Here is a 13,484-nt window from a genome sequence, read left to right as displayed (position 1 = left end):
ACAGAGGGTTATTTTAAGGTTCTTGGTCGTCGCAGTACTGATTCCGTATGCAATATAGAGATAAGCCCCAGGGGCCCACCAAGCGAGAGTCTTTCGTGGACCTAGGCGTTACCCTCTAATCTCGCGCTGCGTTCACCTCCCCGAGCAATGCCCTTTATAACGCCACAATAGATTACACCAATAGTCCAGGTGATCCCACCTAGTGGATCTTTTTATCTGCAATTGAACTCGACCGTAACATCTCTCTCTCTCTCCTTGTCAGACATGATAATCAAGGAACTTTAGACACTATACTAGATGGTAAATAGGTTTATATCTTCTAAATGCACAATTTTTTCTGGTTTGTAACTAGGGTTTTTTAAATTGGAACTAGGTTCTTAATTTTACTAGATAGATGTGAAGCTATAACTAGTAAAATAAGTGTCTACATGGTAAAGCAAGGCGAATTTCTATATACCACCTAATATAGCCATGTTTATTGGATAAAATTATGAAGCTATGGATCATAGGATATTGTGCATGCACAGTAAATCAAAACAAATTTATATATAACATCTAACATAGTCATGCTTATATAGTCATGTTAAGTAATATACATCACAATTGATATGCCTAACCGTCAGCCATGTGTAGTAATAAGACAATATTGATACACACTTGTAATGGATATATTTGTATGCATCCAAAATGTACATGTGATATAAGATACATTTGTGCATTTTGATAACTTTTAATTCTTACTCACATAGCACAAATAGTTTACACATCCGCAAATAAAATATCCATTTCAACAATATAAATATCTCCTTGTCACATTAAAACAAAGAAGAATCCCATTCAATTCAACTCAATGCCATGGCTCTAAATCTTGAAATTCCCCTCCAATTCCCCTTGAAGTGTGGGATATACTTAGCATCCATACAAGTGCAAATAGTTATCAAAAGTTATTTGAGCCCCTTACAATTAAGGAGCACATCCATCCATTAGGAAAATAGAAACAGTTCAAATTGTAAGAACCTTTTCCTTGAATGAAAGACATAGAACCTCTTGAGTATGTAGAAACTTGAAGAGGGGAGCTCTCAATAGACAGTCATGGCACATAGTCTATTGATTAGGATAGTTGTATTAAGTTTATTAAAAAAGCAATATTTCCTACCAACATGTGGCATATCCTCCCCCTTTCATGCATGTAGCATATTCACGGGGGTGAACAAGGAGTAAGAGATGATGGAACACATAGCACAAACATAAAGCAATAGAAGCAAGGCAATGGGATGGAGATGGATTATGCTAACATTGTCATTGCTAGCATGAACATGGAAGAGTTAGAGAAGAAGATGTGGGGTGACCAAAAATATTTTAATGAGAATTAAAAGAGAGTCACAATAGAATTTGGGAAACAACTGCTATGTGCATGAGTGGTATCCTTGTTGCCATGCATTCGGCAAAGCAATGCTAAGTATTCTCTTTGCAACATGTACATGCATTTTAAGGGAAGGTCCCCCTTGAGGATGAGTTTGATAGATTGTTTCGGCTCACCTCTGGATCAAAGTGATGACCACATTGTTTTTCTTGCCATGAGGTTTCTTTAAGGCCTTGATTTTTATCGAAAGCAAAAAGAGATTGGGTTTTGGGTTCAGTTGTTTGGCTTAAAGTGAGCCTTGTTTACATGCTTCCATGGCATGCTGATTTTATTCTTGAGAAGGTCTTGCAAATTGAATGGCCAATATAGGCTAGTTTTCATGGACTTCCTACTTTGCTAGATGGAGAAGTTAATGTGCTAGTAGAAGTGCTTGTAGAGCGCTCTATGTTTTTACAATAATATCAACTAGTGGAGCAAGTGGCCTCTCGTACTTTGGGATAAGAGGAAGAAGATCCTTGAGATGCTCTAGCTTTTTTATCCTAATGGGATTGAGTTGTTGGTTGATATCAAGAAGATGGGTGCTTTGCAAAGGAATGCCAAAAAGGAATTGAGGTAAGAAGAACCCAAGGAGAAAATAGTGGAGATAAGAAAGAACTTCAAAAGAATCAAAAAGAAAAAGGCATAGGTTGAGAAGGGTAAATTCAAGGAAGAAAACAAGCCTCAGAAGGAGAAACCTATTTATCAGTCCTAGAGATGTTGAAGCCAAAGCAGGATGGAAACAAATAAATTCAACCACCAAATTCGTTGAAGTCTAATGAGGGTAAGAAATAAAAACCTTCCCTTTAAAAGCTTCTTGCAAATGTTTTGTTGACAAGGCTATTTTGCTATTTTGGATTATGGAGGTTCGAACAAAGATATAATGTTAATCAGCTGGCTCACTATGATCTCTTGGAATGTGAGGTGCCTGGGAAGTCCATCCAAGAAGGATGTGTTTAGTAGGAGAAAGAAATGGAAGCCCCTCTCTTTCAATAGCTCCTTTTTGGAAAGGGAAGGATTCAACCTATAGTTGAAGGATGCTTGGAAACAAACCAACAATCCAATGGCTAATCCAATGTGTAGAACTGGATGAAATCCATAGCTTTCATCATTGAGATTACCAACATGTATGGCAAAGATCAGGATAGACTTCAAAGAGGGTTGCATGTTAGTAGTTAGCAATGTAGGAAGTATATTATTATGACTACTAAGTGTTCTAGTAATAGGATGTTTTATCAATTTCTCAAAGAAGTGGAGCATTACATGGAGGATTTGCAAAAACATAAAGTTGAAGTTGCCAAAATTTAGTCTATGGGAAATGGTATCTTATGGGGTTGGTGCTTCAAGCAATTAATTTTATAAATTGATGAAGTAAAAGATAGATTATGGAGGAGGAATCGTGGAATTTCTATAGGGATGTTTCAATCTCTTTAGAATGTATTTGTAAATGGTCTTTGCTTAGGTCCATTTGAGGTAAAGAGGTCGATGTGAAAGGGTGTCCCATTGCCGCATTACTCTTTGCCACCATAATCACCAATCCTTTGCTTACGAATTTGGATTTGAAGGTGCAACATGGAGTAAGCAAGGGGCTACCTATACCGTGAAGAAAACACTTGGTTTCCCAATTCTCGACCAACAATAACTAACCAATATTGTGTAAGTAGAGAAGCAACTAGTAGATGTATTTAATGAAAGTGTATGAAAGTTTTCTAGAGCTATCTACGATTGTGTCTAATGTGAGAAAGATCAAGTTTATTTACCTAGGACTGCATGAAACACCAAGTTGCTAAGGGAGCTAGACTTCTAAGTAGCAAATTTGGGGCAAGGGATTAGGTACTTAGGATGCCCATTGGGCATAGGTAGTAAGACACATGTAAAAGGTCAATAAACCTTGGGCAATGTAAGAGAAGAAAAAGAAAGATGCAAATAAAATTAGCAGTTTTCTTAAATGGGAGCTAAACATTCCTCCAAGATTTAAGAAAATAGATTTAAGAAAGGTCCATTCTCCCACACATGACTAGGTCCCAGCTTCTCACATTCACACAATCTCATCATCCATTCTCCCGCACATGACCAAGTCTATCCTCTCGCATGCACACAATCTCATCTTTGTTCACTAGACCTCACAATTGTGTGGGATGCATGCTTGTGTCATCAGTTTTGCTCAATACAAGTTTTGTTATCAAGCTTTGAAGGACACTTTTGCGCAATACTCCGATTATCAACAAGTAATCAATCATTCGTATTGCATCAGAGAATTGTAAGCCACAACATGAGAGCAATTATGAAACATTTGTTTCTCTGAAAACTATAGCATGAGGGCAATTTTGAAACATTGGTTTCAAGTTTTTGTAGCACTCCTAAAATATCAAGTGTATTTCATCAGAGATTGTAAGTGATGTTTGATTCTATGCTTTGGATTTCTACATCAAAGTTATCTTTTTTACCTTTCCCTATTATCTAGCTTTGTAGTTGCTTCATTCTAAAGAATTTGGGTGATTTCTAGATTTCTAGAATTAGACCTTATTTATTTGATTATCTTGTACATTTTGTATGCTATGAGTCAAGTAACATGCGACAGTGACCAATTGCATGCACAGGAAAGGCCTAATTTTGGCATCATGAATCCAATGAGATTAATGAATACTGAAGATCCATAGCCTAGATTATCATATAAGACACTAGAACTGAAGTAGGACTCTTGTTTGCCACATTGGGTAATGGCCAACAATGAGAGAGGGATGGTCAATGCCAGCTTGAGTTGATCCAGACCACCTATAGGCGAACACACCTGAATTTGTGTGTTACCTTAAAGATAACAACCAAAAAAATTAATGATGCCCTTAATGAAGTGATTATGCTTGCAAATATAAAGCCTTATAAAATGCAATTATATATATATTTGATTATCAAAATAGTTTGAAGAAATTCTAGTAAATGACTAAAGCATGTGTACAATTCTAGATCGCTAGGAGGAGACTTACCCCCATTGCATAAATTCATGTAATGCATTGTTCACCACATAGTCCTTTGAACATAGTCCCATGGCGTAGTCCTCTAAGCTTGGTTCATGAAGGCTATCTAGCACACTCCTCAACATATCCTCTTTAGAAGCTTGGTACAAGTAGGTTGTGTGGTAATCCTCTTGAGTAGCTTAGTACAAGTAAGTTGTTTTAGGTTTCAATAGGCATCCATCTTAAGTAGCAATTATGCCCTAGAATCTCATGTCAAGAAGCATATTAGACTCAACTTGGGAGTGTATTGTGGTGGTGATCATGTACCTAAATACCAACCAATTATTTGAAGTGATTCCAATGCATATATTCTATCTTACCAATTTGAGAAACACTCTGATTGGCAATGTTCCAAAGTGGCTAGGTGTTTTACACAAAATCTAGGGCCTAAACAAAGCTTTCAATTGGCTTGAAGGTAAAAAAACAAACTACTAAAATGTACTAAAACAAGAGAAATACTTAATGGCATTGATCAACCTAGCTATAACTTACTAGCTGCGGACCTACGTATCATAGTAGTTCAAAGCAGGCAGCTTGCCTAGTGTTTTCAGAGTAGGTAGCGTGAAATTGATTTGGGTTCTTATCTTGAAATAGTGCTACTTACTACAGAGGTGCTTTCTAGACTACTGCTTATTATCAAAGGCAATTGGTGCAAGTGCACATGACTTCCCTTGATTTTCATCTTCAAGCTCATTGATTTTAGTTGAAAATTTTTTTAGACATAAAAAAACCCTGAACAAAAATGATGACCATAATCTTCGTCATGCAAGGACATAATCCTAGTCATACATGATAGCTTCGTTGCATAAGATGACCATTGTCAAGTCATGTGGTTTTGGGATATTATCCTTGTTATGCTATTAGAGCCTTTCCTACATAAGACAATCATGATCAAGCTATGTGTGGTACATATAATGTCTTCATTTTTGAGCTCCATCTTATCACAAGAATCGTACTCCTTATTTGTGATCCAACAAGCCTCACTTGTGAATATGCTAAAACTTAGTTGGTAGGTATGAAATCTTAAGATGTGGCATTCTCATGGGTTGCTACACCAATGGGTTTCTGATTCATATTTTTTCCCATAATGATTGGATTAGGAGAAGATACTTCAACTTGAATCATGCAACAGTGGAGACAATAGAGCTCCAATTGGCACTAGAGCAAGTATCTTAACAATAGGAGGAGGTGTAGCCCAGTACTTATGTTTAAGATAGATTTGAATGAGTAGAGCATAAAAAGAAAACAAATCCTTAAAGTAGTTCAGAGCAGATAGCCTTTCTACTTTTTTCAGAGTAGGTGTAGTAGGACGACATACAAGTATTTTTAGAAGAGGCAGCCTGGGTGTGATGAGGAGTAGATGTTCAGAGCAGAAAACCTCAAAGTAGGCAACTTGCCTACTATTTTTAGAGAAAGTGCAGGAGGAGGAGAGAAATTTGTTTTTAGAGTAGGCAGCCTAAATGTATATTGCGCAAAATCTTTTATTTTTCACATTCTTGACAATTCTAAACTTGGTGAGCCCCAATGTTGGATTGCTTTCTGATTGAGCAGATAATAATGATCCACAAGTGCTCATATGAATTGTGGCCACATTGACATTAGAAGAATAATCAGTATCACCAGCATCGTTGGTGATGGGAACCACTCTTCCATAACTAGGTTTTGGGATGGAACAAAGTGTTGCAAGTATACAACCAGAATTCATAAATGAGTTTTGGGATGGAACAAAGTGTCACAAGCATCAAGATTTTTGGAATCCTGATGCTGAGTATGAGATGGTCGTTGTATGCAACAACCCTACATGTGGAAAAGTATATACAACTTTTCCAAGGTCTTGTTTTTCAATAGTTCTAGAGCAAGGTTTTTATCATGAGACACAAGAGTACCTTTTTGTTTGTAAGCAATGCCGACATTTCCACAAATGTAAAAAGAAAATCTATAGAGATGATCCTCAAAACTTGGCACTTCTGTTACACTGGGATGGCTTCCAAGCCTCTCGCACCACACAAAAGGATTGTGGTGTGGTCGAAATCAAGGTCCTTAATGGTGGAAAGGGCTCTATGTTAGGCATTCTTCCTCTTTTGTTCATACCTTTTAGTTGCTCTAAGCTTATTATGTTAGGCATTCTTCCTGTTTTGCTCATACCTTTTAGTTGCTCTGTTTCAAACTTTTTTAAGACCTCTTATTAGCAAGCTGCAAGATCTTTACATAAGCAGTATACAAGTATCATATAACTACCTTGTAGGGAAGATTTTTGATAATCCAATGGGACAATCAAGCTTTTCTATTGTTAGATTGATATTGATGATGGTCACGTGTGATCATCCCACACAATGTAAAATAGGAGCCTTCAAAGATGGCGGCCAATTCTTTTGTTGTAGAGACAAAGCCCAAGCAACTCTAGATACTAGTAATCCCTCATTCCAAGGACTCTATCTATATGATGGTAGTCGATATCAAGCAAGATATCCTCCACCCCAACGGTCCATAGGTGAGATGATTGATGCCTTAAAATTTTCAAAGAGAGCTTTGAAAAGGAAGGAAAACTAAAGGTCGTAGGGTTATTTAGAGAGTCTATTCTATGGAAACTATATGATTTGTATGATTTCAGCTTGTCAATAGACTTGGTGTATAATGTGACACATATGTTATCTCTAAATATATTTCAAAAATATATATGAGCGCTCATGAGAGCCATGTCCAATGAAAAGAAAAAGGTAATAGATTTTTGTTGTGAGAAGTCTTCTAAGCTTCCTCCTCCCTCGATTCGTCATGGACGGTAGCCTCGCAATCCAAGTACTATGAAAGCTTTAAGGTTGAAGAGAACCAAAAGTTCATCCAATAGTGCTTACCATATGTTTTAACTATAGTTGATGAGATACTAAATACAATCACTAATTTAGGTTTGTTGCTTATTGATATTGCACATGCCTTCTATAATTATAGTTGTGGTATTGGTTGGTCAAAAGAAAGTTTGGGTGTTGTACATGGTTTGTTTTCTGCTTGGAGAGTTCAAAAGGAAGAAGCCTTTGGCACTACTTCTTCTCCCTTAGAACATGTTGCAGGATATGGAGAACTATTAGATGGCATATTAAGACATGGCTCACATGATGTCTACTGGTGTTGTGACTTTGAGCAAATTGTAGCATTATATATAGGAGTGAAGACCAATAATTGTTTTAACGAAATCTCTTATGTAAATTATTATAAGAGGACATTTTTTACTTTAATATTTAGGTTATTAAAAATGGAAGTAGATGGGCTTTTACCACATGAAAGAATACTTATCCACGTACACTCTTCGCTTATCTTACCTGATGGTTAGGCTTTCACTAATTACCAGACACCTTGCTCTTATTCATTTCATGAGAATGAAATTGTAGAGGTTTCTTCAATCGAGAAGGCAAAGAAGATATGGAAATTTCTTGAAAGAGATTATTTGAAATATCCTTGTCACACAATGATACGTGAAGTGGGCATTTTAATCACACAAAAAAATATCGTAGGCCTCTTTCATAAGAAGAACAAAAAGATATTACGCAATTTCTTCGTATTGAAGAGAGTTCACTAGTAAGACATTTAGTTACCATATATAGAATAATTCTTTATAGCGGAGAAATATACAAAATTAGAGATGACGTAGTGGTAAAAACAAACACTTTTCATAGCACGTTAGAAAGTGTAGGTCATTGGAAAGTAAGGCTCACAACTTTTTTTTTCCATTCAATGGGATAGAGAGTATCATAGCTTTCTTAGTGGGGAGTATTACAAGAAATGCATAAATGTAAAAGAAAATGGAGTGCTTACTTGCAGATCCCATCACGGGAATGAGTGTGCTACAAACTCAATGACTCCCATTTACTTGGGATTGCATAAGACCATTGAGTTCATTATTGCATAATTTTATTTCTCTACCTTTATATAATAGACTTATTGCATATGAGGTAAAAGATCTAATTCAAAAAACAAGATTATTACAAATAGGAGCAATTGGTTGCATAACTTCTTGGTTAGAAAAACATTATATTGTGTTGGTAAGAAAACATAACGATGAAATGGATGGAGAGTACATGCATGCAATGATAAGAAAGGTAAATTATGAAAAGAAAGTTACAAATTGTTAGTGTTGAAGTGTGATAGTAGTAGATGTATATGGAGGATTGATATTGATGAAGATATATAGAGGGATTTGAACTTGTGTACCATGGTACTGTCAAACTTTGAAGTTACAAAGAGAAGGATAGTAATATCATCGATTGGAGATTCTATAGATGTTACAGTAGTATGGAGATCGCATAAAGTATCTTGATTATTTTAGAGAGTCTGTGCGTCTTACATTCTTTGACCTCCAAATGAGTGCTAGTAGCATTGGTCATTGTAAACATAATTGTTTGATCACCACTCTATTGTACATATTATTATGTTTTATCTATGGTTGTTTGTACACTAGGATAGTATTTTGTAGTTATAGCTCATATTGTGCCTCATCATATATAGGTTGTGGACATGAGAGAGAGAGAGAGAGAGTTGTTGTATCCTTTTATAAAAGATGAGGTGATTTCTTATTTTATAAATCATAACATATAGATATCATTTCTTGTTTGATTAATACTGACGTATAAAAATTTAAATTTTATTTTAGATAATCTCATGGCCTTTCCAAGTTATGGTTTGTATAATTGTATTTTATATTACTACATGTTATTTTTCTTCAAAACTTAAAAACTCATTGATTAAACGAAACGAGAGAGAGAGAGAGAGAGAGAGAGAGAGAGAGAGATTTTGTTGTATCCTTTTATAAAGAATGAAATGATTTTTTATTGGTTGAATATTGACACAATTTTTTCAATATAATTTTAGCTTGTCTCATAGCCTCCCTAAGTCAGCAAACTCTAGATTAAATTATGCATATTATTATCACTTTGCAAAAAAAAATTGAGAAATTTAAATCAAAGAATGATAGTTCTGAGCAAATACTGAGCATGGGTAAATCAATTTCAATACAAAGTAAAAGAGTCCAATTACCACCTCAGAAGAAAATAAATAATATACAATTAAGAGATGTGTCTTTGATGAAAACTCCTACGTATGACCAAATTTTAGACCACCTAAAAAGATTAGTCAAGAAGACAAAGATGAGTTTGGGAAACCATTTTTACTGAAGTATTATAGAGATACGCAAAATGTTAGATATTGTGCCAATCATAGAAAAGTGTACAATTGGGTCAAGAACCATGAGTTTGGCAAGGATCTACGGCTTTATGATAATAGAGATGACAAACAAAGAATTCTAGAGATCATAGATCAAAACTATGATCAAAGTTTACCCCTTGAGTTTCTTGGTGCTACTTACCTTTAGAATAAGGATGATGCATATCTATACAATCTTTATGTTGCTCAAAATCTTAGAAAGCAACTCAATAGGAAAATATCATCTTCTATGGATATATCTTTGGTAAGTTATTTATTATCAAAATTTTTCTCAGTATAGATTATATATAGATGGAATTAGCACTAATGGACAATTATGTTTTTTTTAAAAGAGGAGAATCGTAGATTTGAGCAAGTAGATATGCAAGGAAAATTGGTAAGATTTATAAATTTTTATCTCATCATGTTATCTTTTAATGTAATCATCATTATTATTATTTATTATAATCATTTATGTTTAAGTTGCTTAAATATATTTACCTTTTATTATGTACACTTTAACTAAAATTTTAGGATACAAATGGTGAAGTATACTATCCACAACTTATGGTGGAAGATTAATGTATATTTTCAAAGAATAGCACAGTGCATATATGTACACCGTTTACATATTAATATAGTTTGATATTTGAAATTATAAATTTTAAATATAAACTTTAATTTTCCTACTTGTATTCATTGGAATCACAAAATGATAGCCCACCCCTTGATTTAGTCTCTACTTCCAACAAACATAAAAAAGATGATGAAATGGTTATAATAATTTGATTTACAGTTTTTTTTCATTTTATTTCCTCTAATACTTAACCTATGTTTCAGGACTATTTGAACTCTAATCATACTTTTATGGACCTTCTACAAGGAATCCCAAATGTATCAGTATTTTGTTTATATAATATTCCTGATTTTGTGTACTTATATATGAAAATATATTTTATTTTTTAATTTCATTTTTCTTGTATTGTAGAGTTCACATAGTAGTAAACACTCTATTCCTCAATATACATTTGAAGATCTTGAGGAGATTGAAATTGCACGGAAAAGTGTTTGTGTACGAAAGGTATGCTTAGCCATCCCTCAGTCATTTGTTTTAATAGTGCAATTAATGAATTATATCTAATTACAAACTTGTTATGACAAGATGAGCGAGAAAATGAAGTAAAGTAAGCAACATCAAAAGGATAGTAAGGGGAAAAAGAAGAAACAATCTAAGGTACTTCTTTGCATTTTTTTAAAGTAATATGATATGATTTCATTTTTTTAAGTTTAATTATTTGTTTGCACTGTAAACTCTCAACCATATTGATCCATAAAAAAAAGTGGATTCTCTTGATGCAAAATTATCTTCAGGAACTTCATCGGTAACTCTATGCTATTATATATTAAAATTATGAAGTAGCTAATTAACTTATGATGTAGGAGCATACTAATTTATATTGTATTCTTTTAATGCAGATTGTTAATACCTTCAAAGAGGAAGACCAAGAAACAATCCTCTTGAAATATTTGGGCATACAAGCCATTGATGAGCTATATACATCATTAAAGTCTACATATAATCTTATCAAGAGGGACCCTAGATTTTTAAGAGCTTGCAATGAACAAACATTGCCAGCCATGAGAAAGTCTACTGCGGCTTGGTTACTTTGTAGAGAGAAAATTATTGTCACAAAAAGTCACAATAGACCTTTGAGTATTAAGGATATTTGTATCCTAGATTGATCTTTTTATTAATGAAGACAATATCCCTTAATTCTTTCAATTATTTTGATTTGAACTTTTTACTATATAGGAATAATTTTTCACTATATGCATGATTGTAACTAGTTTTTTTATATAGATAAATTATACTATATCACTCGTTCTCACTAGTTTACTTGTATAGTAAAATGTTACTATATCAACAACTAAATATTTTTGAAATTCCTATGTAGGAATATTTTATTATATCACTATCTTGTAAAATATTCCACTTTTACTAGTTGAAACTTTTTCTAGATATTTTGATAAGTATCTAGAAAATTTCTCTTTGTTTGCTATATGGGAAGGTGTCTAAAGTTTCTTGTGTTCCTATTAAACTATCATTTAATTGACATGCTGGTTACATGGTTAATATTAGAAGAGCTAATTTTTACCAAGAAACAACAAGCCAAGAAAAAGTTCCACAAGAGCAATGCTCATGCGCACTCATGCAACCACGTGACAATCCAAAACGATTCACTGTAAGTAGGAGGTAGTTTTTGGCTTTTCTTATCTATAGAAGGTGAAAAACGTTAGATCTTTTAAATAAAGGTATGCCTAGCTTTAAAAGACAAAAGTGAGTATTATCCCCTACCAAAGTATATTTGGGCTGTATCATGAGTACTCTTGATGGAAACCCAGGCTAGGGTCGTGATTTCTTATATATATCAAACAAGAAAATTTCCCTCGATATATCAATCTCAACTTCCTTAATGCCAGCACTGACATTATGATCTTGGCTGACACCCGTAGATAAGCACTAAGAAAACTATAGTCAATGGCCATACATGTGCAGCTATTTATTGGTACTTAAATTCAAAGCAGCATTCGTATTACAAAATGTTGAGCTGTAAACGTAGAGTTACACGTTTCCCCAATCTTATGAGGTATATTATAAACTCTAAGTAGTTGCCAGATTTGTTGTTTTTGCACGGTCCTTTCCCATCTAGGTCTTACACATATGGCTAGGACCTGTTTCACCTCACATCATCAAGCAGGCGCTAATTTATTTTTGGCCTTGTATTGACAATTGCCTTTGCATGTCACTCCATGCAGGCCAAGCTTCTCTTCATTCCGATATTTCTCTTTTTGCGCACGGCTAGAGATGCACCTACCGATGCAACTAATGTATGGCTTTAATCACAACTTATGACATATCTACCGATGCAACTAATGTGTGGCTTTAATCACAACTTATGACATAATATCTGTGTGCGCACGCACAATTGCGAATGCTGGCCAGGAGCCAACTACGGCCACATTCAAGCTAGGTTTCGCCAATGCATTTCACTTGCATGAACCATGTTGTCCTCCTTCCTTCATACCTACTTGATATCAACTCAATTCATCAAATCGGAATCATAGCTACGCTTTAAGAAAGAGAAGAGGAATGAACTAAGAAGAGAGTTGTGTGAGTAGTAGACAGAATCCCAAGATCCCTAGTTTAGGGATATCCCACATTCCAGTACAGGGGAAGCAGTCATTCATGATTTGATATCAAATTGAAAATGCTTTTTGCAGTGAGCATCGAGAGAAAGAGAGAGAGAGAGACGGGAGCAATCGAGAGAAATATAGATGGTTGTCTGATCTAGATTCGAAACCACCACATGAGAGAGAGAGAGAGAGAGAGAGAGGGAGGGAGAAGTACATGAACAATATTGCACCCTTCCAAAGTATTACTGGCGTTGAATCGAGGGCATACCTTGTAAGATCACGTTGGTGAAGGAGCTTCAGTACAATGTTGGTGAATCGTGATACACAGTAAGAGTAGCTTCAGGCGCAGTTAATAGACTAAACCTCTTGGTAGGCGCAGTTAATTTCTGTCCAACAGAACTGAGTACGCCCTCTCTCTCTCTCTCTCTCTCTGCCCTCCAGATTTCTAAAAATTCATTCTCCAATCACCATGCTCTACAATTGTTCTTCGTAGCCATCGCCTTTGCTACTCCATAAGTGCCATTTCAAGCATCCAAGGTTGTACCTTGCGCACAGGTATTTGTAAACAGCCAAAGACTGAGACTGACACGAACGACAAACACCTCCTCCTGCAGTTGGCTGATCCAGAAAGCAGCGAACACCAACTTGATCGCCATGTCTCCACATGGGGTCAAGTTGGGAGAGTT

General features: G+C 35.1%; 1 protein-coding gene across 1 annotated transcript in view; it reads right to left on the bottom strand.

The window, feature by feature from the left end:
- The window catches only part of LOC148030005 (agamous-like MADS-box protein AP1), a 105,640-nt gene that overhangs the window by 90,775 nt on the left and 1,381 nt on the right, over positions 1-13,484 (bottom strand). The window lies entirely within an intron of this gene.

This window comes from Lygodium microphyllum, chromosome 10, assembly GCF_053477565.2.
Source record: "Lygodium microphyllum isolate KBCC chromosome 10, Lygodium_microphyllum_v1.1.10, whole genome shotgun sequence".
Classification (NCBI taxonomy): domain Eukaryota; kingdom Viridiplantae; phylum Streptophyta; class Polypodiopsida; order Schizaeales; family Lygodiaceae; genus Lygodium; species Lygodium microphyllum.
The sequence above is the reverse complement of the archived record's forward strand: the minus strand, read 5'-3'. Positions and strand labels throughout refer to the sequence as shown.